The sequence below is a fragment of the Opisthocomus hoazin genome, chromosome 18 (genome assembly GCF_030867145.1).
Source record: "Opisthocomus hoazin isolate bOpiHoa1 chromosome 18, bOpiHoa1.hap1, whole genome shotgun sequence".
Taxonomy (NCBI): Eukaryota; Metazoa; Chordata; class Aves; order Opisthocomiformes; family Opisthocomidae; genus Opisthocomus; species Opisthocomus hoazin.
In genome coordinates, this window is record NC_134431.1 from 9,351,122 (window position 1) to 9,370,560 (window position 19,439).

At 38.3% G+C, this 19,439-nt stretch overlaps 1 protein-coding gene across 4 annotated transcripts in view; it reads left to right on the plus strand.

The window, feature by feature from the left end:
- The window catches only part of NCOA3 (nuclear receptor coactivator 3), an 84,864-nt gene that overhangs the window by 11,797 nt on the left and 53,628 nt on the right, over nt 1–19,439 (plus strand). For all 4 annotated transcript variants that reach the window (XR_012765821.1, XM_075438974.1, XM_075438976.1 and 1 more), the window contains exon 2: nt 7,582–7,623. The gene's annotated coding sequence lies outside the window, so the exon portion shown is untranslated. The remainder of the gene's footprint in view (nt 1–7,581; nt 7,624–19,439) is intronic.

Here is a 19,439-nt window from a genome sequence, read left to right on the forward strand (position 1 = left end):
TTCCACTGGTATGGAGGTTCAACTTACGCTTTCCTTTATGATAAGGGCAAACCCGTGAAGTGAGCTGACTTTATCAGAGGCAGAACAGTCCTAACTCAAGTTTTTAATTAGAATACACAAATGTTTTGCCTATAATAGAATCTCATGAGCATCAACAAACTATGAAACTTAAGTTCTGGCCTTTTCTGCTGGTTTGAGTGTAAGAAAAAGATGGGTCTTGAAACTTTTTAAAGTAAATTTTAATATCTGACTGCTAGATTGTTATAGTTAATTGTCTTAATATGTTCGTTAATCCTTTGTCTTTAAACAGAAATGGTTCTACTGAACATTTATCTTAACTAGTGCTCTTCAATTCTAGATGTTTCATTTTTATTGACATTTCAGTAATGATTCACCTTTTTCTTCCTCTTTCAGAGCTCACAAGAACTAGTAGCATGCTACGTAGAGAAAAACCCATTAGGGCAACACTATTCATTAGTGCCAAGTTGATTTGAAACTTTATTCAAGGTGGTGCGGTTGCACAGGTGAGACTGAGAATATTCTGGGATGCAAAAATAATGCATTGTGCATTTTGCATTAAGTTGGATACAGCAGGGCTCCATAATGTTTATTTGTATCAGAGAATCTGAGAAAAGACAACAAACTTTCTTTCTTAGTTATGTTCTATTGCAAGTTTTTTCTCATTAGACTCATTTCCTGAACCAAGGACTGCTCTCTGGATTAACACGCTGAATAGTTTCAACTTTTAGGAGTGCCTTATTTTAGGGTACTTTAACTCTTGCACTGTGTGGCCTTGTATAGCCTTAGTCAGTTCTATTCATACAGAGTACCCAGTGTCTACCACAGCACAAGAGGTTTGTGAAATAATTCTAAAAAAAGAAGTCTAGTAACTTCCTCCTTAAATATTGAGACAGTAGTACAGGGTAGATGGATCTGTTGCACCAGATTGGTGGTGTCAGCTGAGGATGTACCACATTTGTGGTGGTGTTACTATGGCAACTGCCTTCTAAGAGCTGTCTCAAGGTCACTCATCAGTTGTAGCCTGGAGTGCTTGCTGCTTAAGCAAAATATCTACACCAAACAATTCAGGAAATGATCATTCTGCTTTGAGAAAGCAACAATAGGGGTGCAAAGCAGTGCTTTATTTTTGGGTTGAGGGAAAGGAGATTCTCTTTAATTACTCTATATATTCATCCATCAGATATTATGTTCGTCTGTCAGATGTTTGAAGACTCTTAAAATCCACCCCTCCATGATTCTAGTTGAAATGTAAATCATAAGTAACCTAGTATCATTGATGGAAAAATTGTCTTATTTGAAAGCAAAACAAAACAAAAAATAGAACCTGTAGAAGCTGAAGAACTTCAATAGAAAATGGTGACCAAGCCTGAAGTTTATGGTGCAAAAATGACTGCCTTAGATTGGTGAAAATTTAGACAAGATGGTGAAAACTTTTATGCTGAATTGAGAATTCAGAGTTGCTTATACTTAAAGGCTGCTTTTGCGAGACATACAGATGCATTTTTGCATATAAATCATTGTGGATGTGGTTAGAGAATGGCAAATGCACTTAGCAGTATTTTCAGTTTAATGCACAGTGATTCAGAGATAAAGCTTGAGGAGGGGTTGTTCATGAAGTTGATCTTATGTCTGAGATTACATGAGATTCAGTTATACTACATGTATAAAATTGAATCCACTAGATTAAAACTTGATTGGAATGACAAAGTGCTGTTTTCTTGGTTTGGATAGCTACCTGACTAGTAAAAAGCTACCATGTTTTATGTGGCTTTTTGTTTGATTTTCCTTTCTGGATTTAACCTTGCTTTTGCTCTTTCCTCTTGCATCATTTAATGATAGTAGTATGATAGCAACAGAAGCAGTCATTAGATTCGGCAGTTGATATTATGGCTGACTATATCTCAAACCTCTTTCACAAAGTGGCAAGTTTTTGTTTTGAGAACTTAATGTATTCAGATGGCAATTTAATCCCTCCTCTTGCTTTTTAGGCTGAACAGACCACGTTCTTCTAGCTTCCTCTCAGAAACATGTATTAGCTGATTTCCTCCCCCACTTGTTATTTTGTAACTTCTGATTAGTTTGTAGGTTTGGGAAATATTGTTATTTCCCAAGTGCATGATTTGTATATCTTGTTCTAAGAAATGCTTTACAGAGCTGTCCCCAGAACCATTTCTCTTATCACCTCTGGAGCTGTGGGGCAGGAGTCACTTTTTATAGCGTAGTCTAGATTTGGTGCCCCTCTCTCAAACTGGATTTGGAGATGCCCATTTTTAAATAAATGTAACCAAGACTTAAGTCTTGTCTGTGAGACCTTTAAGAGTTGGGATTGATTGGAATTTTTATACAAGTAGGCTCAACATTAGTTTCCACAAAACCCAAGGAGCTGCATCCTTCGAGTACTACTAGTACTACACAGAAATGATAGGTGAGCTGGTATTGCTATTTCTAGATTAACAGGATATACATACATTTAAGGAGGGAATGAAAACGTAAGAGCTAAGGACATCGTGTTAGTAATCCAGTCTCCGTCTACCCTCAGTGAAACAAGCCTATACTGCAGTAAGAGGGTGGAAAACAGTTGTACATTTAAACAGTTGGTAAAGGGATTAAGAAAAATCTCTTACCTTATTAAGGCTGGTCTGTAAGAGGCATTTATGTTAAGTGTCTGTATCTTTTTTTTTTTTCTCTCCAAAGTAAGCAGTCAGTTCAAAATTTAACACACAATAACGCATGGAAGTACTAGTGTATCTATTGCTATAGGGTGAGGCCATAGCAAGAGAAGAGAAATTTTCACCTGTGCCACAGAACAGGTTTCCAGGGCATGATACACAAGTCATTTCCACATGATATGAAGTAGTGGCATTATACAAGCACTTCCTTGTCTACAAAAGTCTGACACAGACAACAAAGAAATTGCACATGAGGAAGTATTTACTGAAAGATAACCTGAGCCACAGGGCTGGTATCTGCATCCCCAGTTACCAGAGAGATGCTTGCAATCTGAGGTACAGGCTTCTCAGCCCAAAGCTGTCAGTGCAATCCCCTAGCTGTGCCACCTCAGAATGGCTATCTTGTTGCACCGCTCTGCGAGGCTGTGCTGAGCTCCATGGCAAGCTTATCCAGGTTGTAAACTAAATTCTTGCGGAATGCAGCATCTTGTCTACACTTCTGGTGGAAGGTAACTTCAAAGCTATGACAGGCATATTGATGCAAATTTCATTAAAAGAAACCATTGTAGAGCAGATATAATTACTTTCTGCTTAGGAGAAAAATCAGATTTGTGTTTCACTTTGTGTGCACGCAGGAGGGTTTTCTGAAAATGAACAGGCTAGACTTGTGGGTCAGCCTTACACCTGTTTTTTTCATGGTATTTTACAGTATATTATTGTTATTTAAGAACTGTCCAAGAGTTCATGAGAGAAATAGTCTGAACTTCCACAGCTGTTTTATTTTTTGAGGATGCAGCTAGTTGATACCTTTTAACAAAAGCAGGTGAGCTAAGATCCTAGACAATGGCCATGTTCTAGTCCAAGTACTGACTAGCCAAAGTAGACTCAAGTTTAGCTACACTAATTGCCTCGGCCAATTAATTTTTTTTTCTTTGCAGTAGCAAGGCTGTTTCAACTTTCTAATGTAGTATTTTGAACAAAAGGTTAGATACTTTCCTATAGTCATGCTCACTTCCCTGAAAGTTTCTTCTGTCACAGATCCTTGCTATTTACTAATTCCAATCCAGTCTAGACTTGTTTTTTTTCTGGAATAATAAAAAAACTTGCAAATCCTCCAGGCTTTTCTTCCTCCCCAAATAAAGTTTGCAAAGCACTTCACCACAGATTGATTCATTTAGAAAAGATTTTAATGTACTGTTATTGTTAAAAACAACGAAAAACCCACCCTGCCAACAAAAAAACTTGTGCATGAAATGGAATGTTTCTCTTGTAGAGTTACACTGACTCCATAGCATCAACAGTGGAAAAAAGTAAGTAACTAACAGCCCTGGAGAGACTTTAGCTACATCAGTTGAAACAAGGATACAGCTGGGGCTCTGGATTAGTCTAAAACAAAAATAAAACCTCACCCCCAAAACACCACAAAAGAATATAGCTGAAAACAGGCTTGTTCTAACTTGCCTAGTGTATCAAGGTAGCATTTTTAGCATATTCATGCCTAAATTAAAGGCTCCACCTCTGAACCAGGGATTTCAGAAACTGCTCTGACTTTTCTCTGTATACTTGCATAGGAAGTCCTCATACGTTTCAGTATTACTTTCAAGAACCTGAGGCAGCATGGAGCACAATTAAGCAGTTCCTTAAATTCTTAATAAGAGATTGGCCACCATCAGTTAGTTTATAGCTGGAGGAACTTGCATTAAGATTTGTTACATAAAACAATACTGCAAAAGTTTTGCGAAACAGATGAAGCAGCTTTTAATATTAAAACTTTAACTCTTATGAGAGGACACACTAAGTAGGCTTGGCCAAAATGGCTGGTTTTCCAGAGAAATTGTACCACTGGCACTTTTTTGAAGCAAGTCTGGAATAAGCCTGAGGGATAAAGCTCTTTATCTGCGTTTCTAATCAACTTAAATTTCTTCATTGACAGCTATCTTAGCAGTTCTTTACTCAATTTAAGTGCAAGAAGAATTTCTTGACAAAGCCTGCTAGAACTGTTATCCAGCATGGCATTATCTTGAATCTGCTTCACTCCATGCACTCAGTGCTTGCAGTCCTAGATCTTATCTCTGTCAAAAAGCAGAAGAACAGAAGAACAAAGCATAGATCAAGAGTCAGATAAAACAAGGAATACTTACGTGCTTTAATAATTTTAGATAAGCAGAAAATTCAGCTTCTAGAATTAAGATGTTTTGGTTGTTTTGCACTTGGGATAATTTGTTTATCTTGGTTTTGCTGCCATATATCCAGATGTGACTAACCTGTCTCCAGGCAGAAGTTTACCACAACAGTTTTCTATTGCTCTAGCTACAAAGATATTACTGTCATCTTGGAAATATGAAGTTCTGTATTAGTTACAATTTACTACAACAAAGCAGAAGTTACTGATGTCAGAATATGCAGAAATTAACTTAGTTTAATCCTCTTGGAGAAAGTATTGCTTACATGCAGTAACATACCATGGAGATGGCCACTAATTAATTGTTTTGCTAGCAGACATCTGAAAGATTTCAGTATCTGCCATATGCACATAAACATGTCATGGTCTTTGCTAGTGCTAACACTATCTCTAGGAAAAACAGGTAGTTCTTATGCCACAGACTTCTTGAAAGAGTTCTGGCCTCCAGACAAGGCTATCTATCATGTGATATGGGTGCTCACACATACCAGAGTGCTCAAAACCAGTTTGTTATCTTTTAAAGACAAGCAGATGCTCATGCCTCTTCTCTTATTTGTTAGCATCCTTGAAATGCAGCAGTATTGGGCTTGTTTTCAAAGGCATTGTCTTTCAGTTCACTATTGTGTAAATTCTCTGCTCTTTCCTAGTCAATCATGAGATTGTTGGGCTTGGTTTGATCTTGTGAAATGCTGTAAAAAGTATCTTCAGCAGGTCTTACAGCAGTGTCCTAAATGTCACTATGAAAAAGGTATGCTACAGGAATTGTTCCATTAGTGTCAAACTATAAGAATGTGAAGACTGCATTTCTCTATATATTTTTTTTTAAATTTTGGAATGCATCTTATGAAGCACACAATGATTATGAAAAAATAATAGCAAGCAATTACTACTTTCTAAAGCAATCTGTAGGCCTTGATTTGATATACTGTGGCAATGGGAGATTATGTTAGTTGGCTAGGTCTAAGTAACTTTAATTGAATTGTTTGTTGGGCCAAAAATTTATTTTTAAATATATGAATTTCTATATCATACTAACTTCCTAGCTGCTCCTAATACTTTCTCAAATATTAAGTTACTGCTAATGAGAAGGGACTTGCCTAAAGTTAAAAATAGAGCAAGTTGAACTTGACGTGAACCTTAATATCTTTTCCAGCTTTTACAGGGATTGTATTGTGAATTGTGTATTGTTTAGTTAGTTTCTCACTGATTAAAAGTATGGAAATAAACTGTGTATTGTGAAATAAAGCTGCTGTGATTGCTTTGTGTACATTTTGGATATCTTATCTAAATGTTACTTCACAGATTTGATGCGAAGTTCAAGCTTGGAGATGGGATTTCTAAGCCTTAGTAAGACTTTTTTTTTTTTGAAGACAACATGTATTGCTGAAGACATAACTGAAATGTGGTTATTGTCAAAGCCTAAAACAAGCTTGTTTTGCTTACTTGAGCTTTGGATAAAAGGCAGTGTGGCACATCAGATATTTCACTATGTGGACTCTGTTACTACAGCCTTACGGAAGTTTCCAGTGTTCTTTGAGCTTGGCTTTATGTAGATCTTTCTTTATTCTGTTTCTTGTAAATTTACTCATTGACTTAACTGGCAAGTTTGCTAATTACTTCATAGACATGAGACTGATCTTGACTAAAACAATTCTGCAGACCTTATTGCATGCAAATTTGGTAAACTCTTAAAGAAAATGCCCCTTTCCAATGCTTCCTTTTCTGGGAGTAGGCTTGCTTGCCTCTGATCTTTCATTCTTGTCCTCTAAGAATGTACATTTGGTAACTACAGGTAATAATTACAGTCACTGCCAGGGTGATAATTGAAGAAGAAATGATTGTGATTTAAGGGAACTTTCTCTTCTGAGTGAGTTGCTGTATGTATACCTAGCACTTGCTTTTGAAGATTTGTCCTTATTCCAAGTGATGCTTTTGTTTTTATGCTTAGTGATGTACTTAAGGGAGAAGCAGGCCTGCTATAACCAATAGATTTTTGCCCAATTTTCTTCCACTCATTTAAAAAAACAAACAACGAAACCTGAATTAATTATTCCATCAAAATGACATACCAGTACTCGGTAGCGTTCAAAAAGTTGAGTGTTGTGAATTGTCAGTGAAGAAAAAGAATATAAATTTGAAAATACCGTATCATTATACAGTCATGTTATGCCTCCTTTTTGAATATAGGTAATTCGGGTCTATGCTGTATCAAAAAGAGCATAGTGGACTTTATCTTTCTCTATTTTTTCTTTAAGATCACATCTAAAATTTTTTTATGAGAAACAGAATTTACCAGAACTTTTTTGCCATCTTTTTTGGTGTGGGGTTTTTTTTTTTTTTTTTTTTTTTTTTTTTTTTTTTTCCTTGAGAGTACAAGGCAGATCTATACAAAATAACCAGAAGTGTCATGGGATGTCAACAGGAAGAGTGTTTTCCTCTTCAGTCGTTTCATTTATTCTTCTCATTTTCAGATGGCACAGTTAAAAATAAAGACATGATACTTTCACATAGTGTAGACCTTCACTACAGAACTGACTGCCACAGAATATTTTATCTGTATTAATTTTCATGGGTTCAAACAGAAACTTATAGAAGAGAAATCCAGCTGGTGGGAAACAGTCCTTTCAAACCAGGAAATTCCTGAGCTGTAGTTTGTGAAGTTTGACAGTATGCTGAAACACATTCATACGCTTACCTTTTTCTTTCTAGGCATTCCTACTAGGTTCTGTTGGAGAGAGAACACTGTGCTAGGTAAGTGTTCTGTTTGACTTATGTGCAGGACTACTTTGATTTATGACAATTAATCTAGAGAAAACATTGATAGTTAGGGGGTTAGGAAAAGGGAGAAAATAATTTTAGTTCCCTTAGAAAAATAAAGGTATTTTCTTATCTTCTGTGTTAGTATTGCATATAGTTTGCTCTCCTCCATCTCCCTTAAACTTGAGGAAATATATGGTATGACCTGGCCTCAGTATGTATGATAGTATCTAGTGGCACAAGTATCTCCCAAAGGCCTATTAGCATTAAAGGATGTTGCGCTTAAAAGCTGTGGGATGGAGTGGTTGCATCCTTCTGTGTATATATCTGTCTTGAGTTTTTAAGTCTCTGTATCACTGATATGAGAGTTTTGTTCTTTCTGAAGTAACTGGTGATGTAAATACTTAGAACCGTTCTTTGAAACAATGGTGATGAAATAGGATTTTTTAGCTAAAGCTGTTTTGGGCCCAAAGTGGACATGATGCTAATTGCTGGTGGGTTTTGTTTGTTTGTTTGTCATAACTTCTGGGGTAACCAATTTAGCCTTGAGTACTCAAATAGATTAATGTGTCAAGCTCTATGCCTGTTGCTGGAGAGTAGTGAAAGTGGTAACTTGTCTGGACATTCAGTACAGTGGAATTATGGTCTCCAGAAAGGAAGCACCGCTTTAAGAATAATCTCTTGTGGTAAGATCAGTCTCTTTGTTCAGCAGTTTAGCAGGTGCCCTGAAATAAAATTAAAATGAGCTGGCTTAATTAGAATAAGGTAAGGTTAAAGCAAAATGAAGAAAATGATACAGTGGAAGGAAAACCTTTGGAGAATGATCTCTTCAAAGCACAGAAAAGATTGTGTCTTGTTTCAGATAGCTGTGCTTATTAAAATGCTACAGTTCCTAAGCAATGATTTGTAGACAGATGACACAGTGAAGTAAATAATATGTGGTAGAGAGAAGGGATAAATAACTTCTGCTCTTGACTGGACGGAGACACTTGTCTAAGCATATTGTCTGTCATAAATCTACTTGCAATGAAAAAAAAACTGCAGCATTTTTGTTCTGTAAGACAGAATTAATGACATCAGACTGAAGTTTTGTATGCTCTTTTCTTGTGTTCCCTCCATGGTATGCTGTGTTTATCCTGTTATTGTATGTACACTGTTATTTATAGGCTTCATCTGTATGAGAATCTAACAAAGTAAGCTTTCTACTGGTGAAAGCTCAAGTGTAGGTAAGGTTTTGTAGGTTTCTCAACTTTTAGTGGACTGTTAGGTACACTAAAAATGCTTAGTGGACTTTGAAAAGAGAATATTAAAGCTATGCCATGCCTAGAGACAACATTAGCAACTTTTCTCCTAATACTTTTGACAAGGCCCAAGAATATAAGATTCTGACTGAGGTGTACATAAACATAACTTCCCTTGCTTTTAAGAATTCCGTGTCAGTGTGATGTACTGGTTACTTGGAAGATTACTTACCTGGACAAATGCAGTGTGGGTGTTTACTGACAAGAAAACACACTGAATCAACTTCCCTGTATAGCTGAAATACTCCAGTTGTATGACATAAATGCATGACTGGAGCCGATCAGTTAGTTACCATGTTTGATATGCTTACCAGATGCTAATAAAAAACCGCCCAGTGCAGAGGTGTGGCTGAATACTAACTTGAAAGCTTAGCATCAAGTTAAACTTTGAATTAAACTGCAGAATGACCTGAAAGTCTTGTAAAAGAGAGCACGAGTTTTTTGAATCATGGTGGATGCATCTTGGATGTCTCATTGGCAGACAAATGCTCAAACAATGGTTCCTCACTTCAGGGCTTTATTGAATGTAAGATACAGTTCAGCTGGTCTACTTGTATGGGAACTAAAAATTCATCGCACATAAGAAACAGGGATAACAAAATTCAATAGCTCTACCTGGCATTTTTTCCAGTACACTGTATAAAAATATATAAAATTGCTTCCTAATGTGGTGAAACTACACAACTACTTAACCATTTATCTACAAAAAAGGAAGCAACTGGATCTGAAACAAAACATTACAAATGTTTTTTGCACTTGACGGGGAAGGATGTGATCCCTTCTTCTGTTTTTGGCAGTCACTGACCTCTTGTACTAACTTCCAGAATGGCTGTAAATCTTCCTAAAATTACTTGGAATTTCTATGCTAATGATGGTAGTGTCATTTTGGAGAGTTTTGCAGATAAACATCAGTGTTTGAGAAGTGCCATTTGTATAAAAACTTTCATGAGCAAAACTGGTTTTCTGCCTGTTGTAGGAATCTTAGGCAGCTCAGTGTGAGATTTGTTGAAAAATTTCTTTTTAATGAAAGTGAAGGTATTGCTTCTTTAATGGAGCATTAGAAAAACTAGAAACATAAGGTTTTTATGCGATGGAAATTCTTTGCAAAGAATATAAAAGTTTGGACAAAAAATTCCAGAGGGCGTAGAGAGCCTTATTCAAAAGCATGCTGCTTTTTCTCATAAGTGGGGGGAAAAAAAAACCCACAAACTTAATAGTAGGAATTAATGTTGTTGTCAGGAATCCATACTTTGTGTCCAGTAAAGATGGGAGTATTGACGAATGTATGCAAAAAAAGAGTACTTGAGACTAATAAAACATCCGTTTAAATCAGTACCAAAATGAATGTGGTAATACATCTTAAAAAGTAGGATTAATTGTCAAGTGCTCTCTTGTCTTAGTCCATTGTTAAATGGTACCAGTTTATCATTGAGCTGCAGGCTGTAATTCTCTGATGATGATGTTTTACTGAAAATCACAGAGAAATTATGCTAACGTCGATCCAAACACTGCGAACAAAGTTAGAGCTGATTGGTCAGGGTTGTGTTCAGTCAAGTTTTGAAGGTCTCTGAGAACAGAGATTCCATAGGCTGTCTGGAACTGGTTCCTCTGTTCAACCACTATTTGAAAACTTAAATTTAACTTGTTGCAGGTAGTGAAGCTTGCCTCTTGCTCTTTTGTTGTAGGCCTCAGAGGAGACTCTGAATCTCTTGTCTATAATATTTCTCTAGGTGCTATTTTTCTGTTTTGTATAGCATTGAACAAAGACACCAACCTTTGGGGTTTTTTTCTTCTCCATTTTAGCTTAATTTTTAAATAATTCACTCCTGAAATCTGATATTTGAGTCTACCAGTGGCATGCAAAATAATGTTACAGCTTTCAGTTTCATGCAGTATATTTTAGCAGGTGCTTTGTGTTATAACCATTATAACAAGATAACCTGACTATACTATGGAGAGACAAATTAACCTAATTTGGGAGTGATTCTATTCTGCCTTTTTTTGTGTTTAGCTGAAGGTACTTTACTAAGCTCTGGTCACTATGAATATGAAATACAATAAGGTATATGAAAAAATAGGGGAAAGGCTATTTTTAACTAATACAATGCTCAGATTTATTGGTATACTATATACTGTCACTTCAAATTTTGAATGGTAAGCATTTGCGTTGAACTAAATGAATACCTCTTGCAGCCATACAAAGTGTACCTGTGTACACTCAAACTTAATCAGATTTTAATTACAGCATTAAGCCTGGAACATTTCCATATTTCAAGGTCAAACTGTGTTTTAGAAATGTCACCTTTGTATTAAGTAGATGTACTTATTCCTTACAATGAAATAAATTCTATATAAGCTATGATGCTATGCATGGAAAACTTAAACTTTTGATTTCCTTTCTTCAGGAACTTCCTTTGGTTTTAGTCTCTGATCTTGGTACTCAGATTTGAGAGTCTAGTTATGCCAAAAACTCAGGAAACTTCATTAATGGGCCTTTTATTATTATTGGATAGGAAGATAATAAGATCTAATTTTAAAAGCCAAGAGTATGTGTGTTTTTCAAGAAATTAAAAAAAACCCACCCTATTTTGGTAGCCTGATGAAGAGACACTAGGCATTTAACTGCCACTGAAGCCAGTTTGTGTGAGCCTGTGCATATGCAGTATGGAAACCACTAATGGATAGCTGCCTTCCCCCCGCTCTCTCCCCATGGCACTCAAACACTTTTTCAGAATTTCAATCTACATTTTTAAAATGCTGATGTATCCAGAGCTTTGATTAAAACTAGTTGGTTTACAGTGTAAAATAATAAATTTACTGGCATTAATTCTACAGCTTAGTTCTTGTGCAAACACATGAATAAATGTCCGTAAGTACTGTATCTGCTGACTAGCAAAATGTGCCTAAGGCAAGTCAATGTGATTTATGGACTGTGTTTCTTTCCTGCTCGTGTGCCCCTCCTTATTGATGGGTGTAAATTTACAACAGTTAAATCAGTGATTTAAATGCCAGTTTAAAGTCTGCTCTAAATGAATGTTCTTAATCAAAGTTGCAATTTGTCATAATCAACACAGTATATATGTGTTGTTTACTCTTCATAGGAAAAAACCCATGTCCTAATTTGAATGTCATTGAAACTCCCTACATACTCATGCTGGGCAAAGGCCAAGTCAGGTCCTTGACAAGACTTCAGTTCTCTGTTTGAGACCATTATCTATCACTGTATAGTAAAGTGAACATGGTTGCTGAAACAGTAATGCACTCTGGAGATGGTAAAACAGACGTAACGAAGTCTATAGTAGTCTTTTCTGTGAACTGATGGGTGTCAGTCCCACACAAAGTCTAATAAGCAGTTACACAGCAATGTGCTTAATTAACTATGTGCAACAAGGCTTAAAGGAAGAAGTGTTCAGAGTTGGAGTTGGCCATACTATTTTAAGTTTTTGAATGACCTCACAACCTTAGTATTTTTAGTGTAACTTTTTGTACGCCTTTAAAGAGATATGGAAAAAAAGTGTAATTTGCCACAAGGAAATTTCTGCTCTGTTTGTCAGCAAGGTTGTCAATTGGAATTCTGCAGAGCAGATCGACACCGCTTTAGTCACCGGAATGTGCTTTCTACACGGGCTAGTCACCAGAGGGGCTGGAGCATAGTCCTTTAGAACTGCTGGCCAAGACCCCCATCTGCGGTTTCAACTGGGATCTTGAACTTGGGGGGGAAGGAAGGGTGGCCTTTGCTAAGCCCTTGATCCCACAGCTGCCTCGTGTTTTGTGGATGCTGTGTATGGGTGGGGCAGCATAACCTAGAAAAATGTCCCTGTACACTAGCTACTGTGCTGCCAGGCACTTCAACTGCTTTGGAGCTGGCAAGTTTATAGCGAAGCTGCTCTTGCTCTTTAGAATATGGTGGTAAAACATGTTCTGTCCTGTCAGCATGGAGGAGCTGTGCAGTGACAGAGCTTACTTGGTTACATTAAAATACTTGAGGGTCTTGGCAAGTGGTTTAAGACAACACTGAGCATGTTCAAAGACTTTAAAGGTACTTTCCATCTGTAAAGGTATCTTCATTGGAGCAGCAAGATGAAGTTTAGCTTGTTCCGAGATTTGATCAGTTTCTCTTCTAAAACTTTAACTTCTCGGACTGAATAAAAGGTTATATTTTGTTCGTCTGAATTCTCCACTCTGTTTTTAAATGTCTGAACCAATTTTATGCAAGTCTTCCACCAAAAGTAGTTCTGAGGTGTGTGAGAGAGACAGTCATTAAAGAATTAGAACAGGCTTCTGTGATGGAAAATGTTAGGCATCCTTGACCACAGATGTAGCTGTGCCTGCATAGGTAATGATATGCTTTAGTGTATCTTTCTATTTCAGGCAAAGATGCTCACCCAAAACCAGCAATGTTCTTTTCTTTTTAGTGCACCGGTTTGTCAAAATTAACTTTTATTCAGTAGGTTGTCCTAATTTTAGCCTTGTATGAAACTTTAGTTGCAATGTTGGTTGTATCAAGGCTGTTATAAAGATGGAGTATATTAAATTGAGTGTGTGTGTGTGTTCATAAATAAAGTCACTGGGGCCCCTTTCCTAGACTAACAGATGCCCTAGTGGAAATGTCTGTTGGTGTGTGGTTTTAAATGCTTTTCAGCAATCTGTTCCTAACTTCCCCCCTTTCCCCACTGTTAGGTACTCCAAAGTGTAGAATCTTTATTTGTACACACAAAAAGCAAAAAAATAATACTCTTTTGTTTGGCATGGGACTTATTTTTATGACCTGTAAGCTTTAACTGTGCCTGAGAATGGAATAAGCTACATCTGTTTGGACTCTCATGCATAATGCAAATATGGCATGTTTTTAAAATAACTTTTAATAGATCTTTAAAATTATAGGTGAATGCAACTAATTTCTAATTGGTTTTGTGAATAATAGGTATAGTCTTCAGAAACTGGAAAATTGCATGCTGTGGACTTCTAAAAAGAGCGTTCATGCTTTCCTGAAATATGTTTTTCCTAAATGGCCTCCGAATAGGACACAGCATGGATTGGGTGGAGCCTCACAGTCTTAGTAGGACTGAGACACGCTATTAATTCAAGGGCAGTCTCTTACTAGCTTCATGAGCTGCATAATAAAACATACGTAGTAAAAAAAAAAAAAGTACATTTTCAAAGGAATTGCATAAAGTTTAGTAAAGGTTCCTCAGAATTATTCATATTTTTGCAGACGTGCCAGTGCATCACTGTGAATCTTTTTTCTAGAAAACATGATTATACACACTCAGACTTTAGTTAATAGGTTACTTATGTGGTGATCTAGTAAACACTTCTAAATATTACTAAAATTTTGTAATGAGTGTATTTTTGGAGACAATGTTCGAAATTGCTAGTGTTGTCTTCCCATCCCCCAGCTTTTGAGCTCAGAGGAGTCTCGTTTGCTTGCAGCTGCAGTGGTAGGCATCTTTCAGGAAGTGACCTTGGCTTGTATTAATCAAATTCAGAACACACAGAAAAGCTTCTTGGTAACATGCTGACTTGATGTAAAATTTTATAGCATCCATTTTCTTTTAAAATGAGGCCATCTTATAAGAAGAGAATTTATGATACCTCAATTTAAAAGAATTTCTCTAAAATGATGTGGTATTTAGAGAAGGTAAAACAACAAAAACAAACTGCTCTTTTTACTGAGAGGAAAATAGCTTTTTATATATGTAATTGAGTCTTAAATTACTATTGGTAAAACTGTATTTTAGCCTAGCTAAACTATGAAAATACAGTGTTATTTGATACCATTTTCATTGGTGTCTTACCATTTTTGAACTAGATTAGAAAAGCTTGGTAGTCGGGCATGATCTCAATCAGCTAAGATTCTTATGACGTCTTTAACTTTCTGACTTGATGTATTTTAATCACTTACTGCATCTTTTGTTAGCAGCTCTCAAGGCATTACATTAACCTCATAGTAGCTGTATTGAGCTGCTTTGCCTATTTACATAGACTGAGAAAGGAATCTACCTGTGCCTGTCGAAGAAATCAGTTTGACCTTGCTTGCCAGCTGGAAATTGTTTTTCATTGGCTGCTCTTAAATGGAGTGGCTGACTATTCCTGAAGCAGGTTTTAAGAGTTTTGCATTATCATCTTCTTGACTAAAACCATTTTGTGAATTCAGTTACAAAAAGAAGATTGTTGGCAGTGTTTTCAGCTGGTATAGCTGTTTATAAGAGTATGTGTCTATTCTTTCTTGGGACCTATACATAGGGCTGAGACCAGAATATCTTTCATCATTGCAAAGTGCTGTGAAAGCCTTTAAGGTTCTGGGGTAAGATAATTTACTAACTTTCAAACTGCATCTTTCTGGAGAATTAGTCATAGCTGTCACCTGACTAATGTTTTTCACCCTTAGGTTGTCATGTATGTTATCTTGAACAATCTACCATCTGGTTGGTTTCAGGGTTTAGAAAACTCGACTCTACTTTAAGTGGAATCTTCAGCATACCTCTTCTGCATGTTGATGGCATATTTTTACTCATTTTACCTCTTCACAATTGTATTCAGATTTTTGTCATTCTTTCTGCAATGTGTTGAAGATCTGAGTATGCTAACATACATGTTCCTAAGTGTTTCTTGACTCGATTGCTGCCTGATTTGGAATGGTTAATTCCATGCTGTTTACTCTGCAAACCTATGCAATGATTTGCCATTGTACTTGGTATCAAGTCAGAGTTGCTAATTGTTCCATTGAAGATCTCTGTGTAACCCTACCCCTTTCTGCTGTTGAACATACTCTTAGATTTCTTTGCTACTGAATTTTCCTTAACTACATGCTTTATACACTTCTTTTCATGCTGCCTCACATTATATTGTCTGTTATTGCACCATACTAATTACTCCTCATCCACATCTTCACTCGAGAGTGCTTTAGTCCTCTTTCCTTGTAGTTTGCAAGATCACTGAAGGGGTGATAAATCTGTTGCTTTTTGTGCTTAAGTGTAGTTGACACTGGCTTTCCAAGATCAAGTGGATGCCAAAACACAATCATAGATCGTGTCATTCAGAATTTGCTGTTGTCAGCATTTTCATCAGTCTCCCAGAGAATAAAATTGGTCCCAGCCCAGATTTTGGGATACCCCACCATGGACTGATTCACTGAGTCAGTAGTTCCTGAAACTACATTGCTACTGATGTTTTGACTCTGGAAAGATTGTGTCATAATTCCCTCCATTAAAATTTTAAACTAGAGCTACTGATTAGGAGGTGACAGAACCTGGAACCATTGATACAGAATGGAGGCATACAGTGGAACAAGACAGTGTTCTTCCTCTAGTTATGTAATCTTAAAATGAGGGGGGAAGATGCATCTTGTCTTTTTCAGTGGCAAGGCAAGACAATCTGTTAGAAGTGTCCTGTGTCCAGACTGTTTTCTACTTCTGTGGCTAGGTATTACTTGTTTTCCTGTGCAAGACTGGGAAGAGCTGACAGTTTTTACACCGAAGAGTCACAAATACACTGTCCATCCTTCTTGGAGTAGATGGAGGATGACTTGAAGTCAACATTTTGAAGCAGAGTAGTATTAACGGTACTGTGGGGACTGGGCAGTGGGCAGCAGTACTCCTTGGGCTGCCCAGCCTTACGCAAGGGCAAGGCCGATTCCTCATTTGAGAAGAAGCAAAGTAAATCACTGCAGCTCCAGACTGCGCCTTCGGAATCCTTTCCGACAATTCTCCTCTGCTGTTCTCCCTCCCTCCCCTTTTGCAAGGTCAGTCTTTCCTGTTTGCCAGCACAATCTCCCTGCTGTCACTTACAGCTCCATAGTTCAGTGCTGCTTTGATAGTGCCTAATCTCAGTCCTACTCCTCACACTGCTGACGTGGTTTGCATCTAAAATGGGGGTGAGGGTACCCACTGCTGCAGCTCAACTTCTGACGCGCTGCCCCTGCACAGCTCCTGGTCCCCTTTATTTCCCTGCGAAAAGAAACGCTCCGGTGGCAGGAGGCGGCTGCGCGCAGTGATGTGCAGGCCGCTCGAAGGGAAGAGGAGGAGAGGAGAGCACCTCGTGTGCCCCGGCCTGCTCCCCCGGCCGCTCCCCGGCGAGCCGCGCCGCGCCGCCTGCCCCCGCCGCGGGGCCGGGCCGGGCCGCAAGGAGTTAAGGGCTGCGCTGCCGCCCGCGGTTCTGTCTGCAGCCGCCGCGCTCCCATTGGTTGCGGGGAGGTGAAATTGAAACCACGGTAAACTTTTGACCCTGGAGCAGTTCTTGTGGAACGCCTTCCCCTTGCCAAGAGCAGAGGGCTTTTTTTCCCCCCTTTTCCTGTATTTATTCTCTGTGATCGTGCCGTGCCGCATGCAGCCTCTCCGAGGGAGGGGGAGGACAAGCACAAGCAAGTAGTTTGCGTGTCCAGCTAGCGGTAAAGCTGGACGATGGCTTAAGGGCTGGTGCCAGCTATTTTCTAAACCTCTTGATCAGTAAACAAGTAGGAGTCCATTTTTCAACTTCCAAGATGGTTTTTGTGTGGTTAAAAACAGAAAAAAACAACCACCAAATTGACGCTGACGATCACGGCTAATTAAAAAGGGGGGAAGGGAGGGTGAGTCATCAGGCACGCCGGCTGCAGTGAGCTCTGCTGCTTAATAAACCTAGTGGTTGCTTAACGATGGGAGTGGTTTCTCGTTACTGAAATCTGAAGTCTCTCATTATTACTACTTAGCTCGTAGGTTGGTGTGTTAAATACATACGTAGCTAACTGTAACTGTTTTACTATCCTTTTGTGTCTTCCTTAAAATATTTGTTCAGTCTGGGAGACAAGTTAGTGCCAGCTGAATGTCATTGCCAGCTTGCGAAGTATCAGAGATGCATGGTAGCCAATGTTACGAATTTTTAGTTAGGCAGGGAGACTATAACAGATTCTGGACCCAATTAGAGGGTCCATCACTTTCATACTCTCCAGAGTTTGTCACAAAAAAATAAAAGTATCTGTGGTTGAGAAAAATCCACCTTCCTTCTGTAGCTTTGATAAACCAGATAAAGCAGCATTACGTTTTCAATGAAGTATGAATACGAGATTTAGGTAATCCACGTTTCTCTCCCCTTAAACATGTCTGTCTTCACTGACAAAAGAATAGCTGACTTGGTTACTTTACTGCATCAGCTGCCATTTTCTCCCTCCCCCGCTCCCAGGCACAGGTACCGGCCTGCTGTTCTTGCTGGAACATTAAACTTACTGAATGTTAAGTGCCACTTAATCAAGGAGTCACTCAGCACCTGACTTAGAGATAACTTTGAAAACTCTTCCTTAACAAAGAAACTTGATTCCTGACTACTTCAGGCTGATGTTTTCACCTCTCTAGTGGCTTGTTCTTGCAAATAGTTTCATCAGATTGATACAGAGTGTTCATTTTCCTAATGAGAGATCAGGGTGGGGAGGAACCCTTAACTGTTGTGATTTGGATTTTTTTAAAAATTCAGTTCAATAAGCAGTGCAGTGGTTAGGAAGCGTTTAGTTTGCGGCAGCATTCGCGTAGTAGGACAAGATTATGAAGGTTTTGTGTGGGCTTTTTTTGGAGTGCTGCTGTCCTCACTGCAGTTTTATCTGGGAATTGAGGGAGTCTCCTGAAGCGTTGCCAGCCGCATCAAGGGAACAATGAATGTAATATGATTAATAGCAGATCCCCTGCCCCCTCTTGTGTGAAATTCTCCTTGCAACTGCAAAAGAAACATGCGCTTGTAATGATAGTTGGTGGCCTCCCTGTTTGTTCCAGCTAGTGTTCCCAAGCAGCAGCTATTATAGAGTTTATTTTTGCCCACTCCGTGTGATTTCTTTGTTCTGTCCTCCCTGTGCCTGTGTGCGTCCTATCTGCTTCTTATTGTCCGTTTCATGGCAGTTTGTCTGCCTTCACAGTGGAGCTGCACTGAAGCTGAAATGGAGTAAATGCTCTTCTAAAGGAAGGAAGAGTAACAGCTGCTAGGAACTAAAAGTCACTTGTGAACTCTATTTCTGAAGCGTCATTTAAATGTTTCTATCTGGAAAGGCTTCTGTCGAGCAGTTGCATGATTGCGTTGTGGTAACATTGGGTGCACATGCCTTTTACTGTTAGAAATCGGTGATCTCTAAAAATATCACTGCATGTGCTAGTGGTAGGGTGGGAAACCTACACAAAATGAACACAGACTCTCAAGCTAAAGAAACACAAACTTCACCAGATTTGTAAATCCTGTAACTTCGAAGTATCCTACTTGGGGGGAGTGTTACTGAAGACTATTATTGAGAGCTAACTGCTGGTCAGGAGAAAATCACTAGTGTAACCTTTGCTTCTAATAAAAATAGCCAGAAAGAGGGGTATCGGGGATACTGTCAATGCGTTTGGTAACTAAAAAGCATTAAATGAGCAGTCACAAACTGAAAATAAATACAGAGTTCTATACTGTTTTGTTCTCTACGTTTATTCAGAGCAAATTTTGAGGCTGGTTACATCTGCCCAGTATCCTCAGGAGGGAGTTGCAGTCTGCTGCTTTGGAGCTATCCTTTTA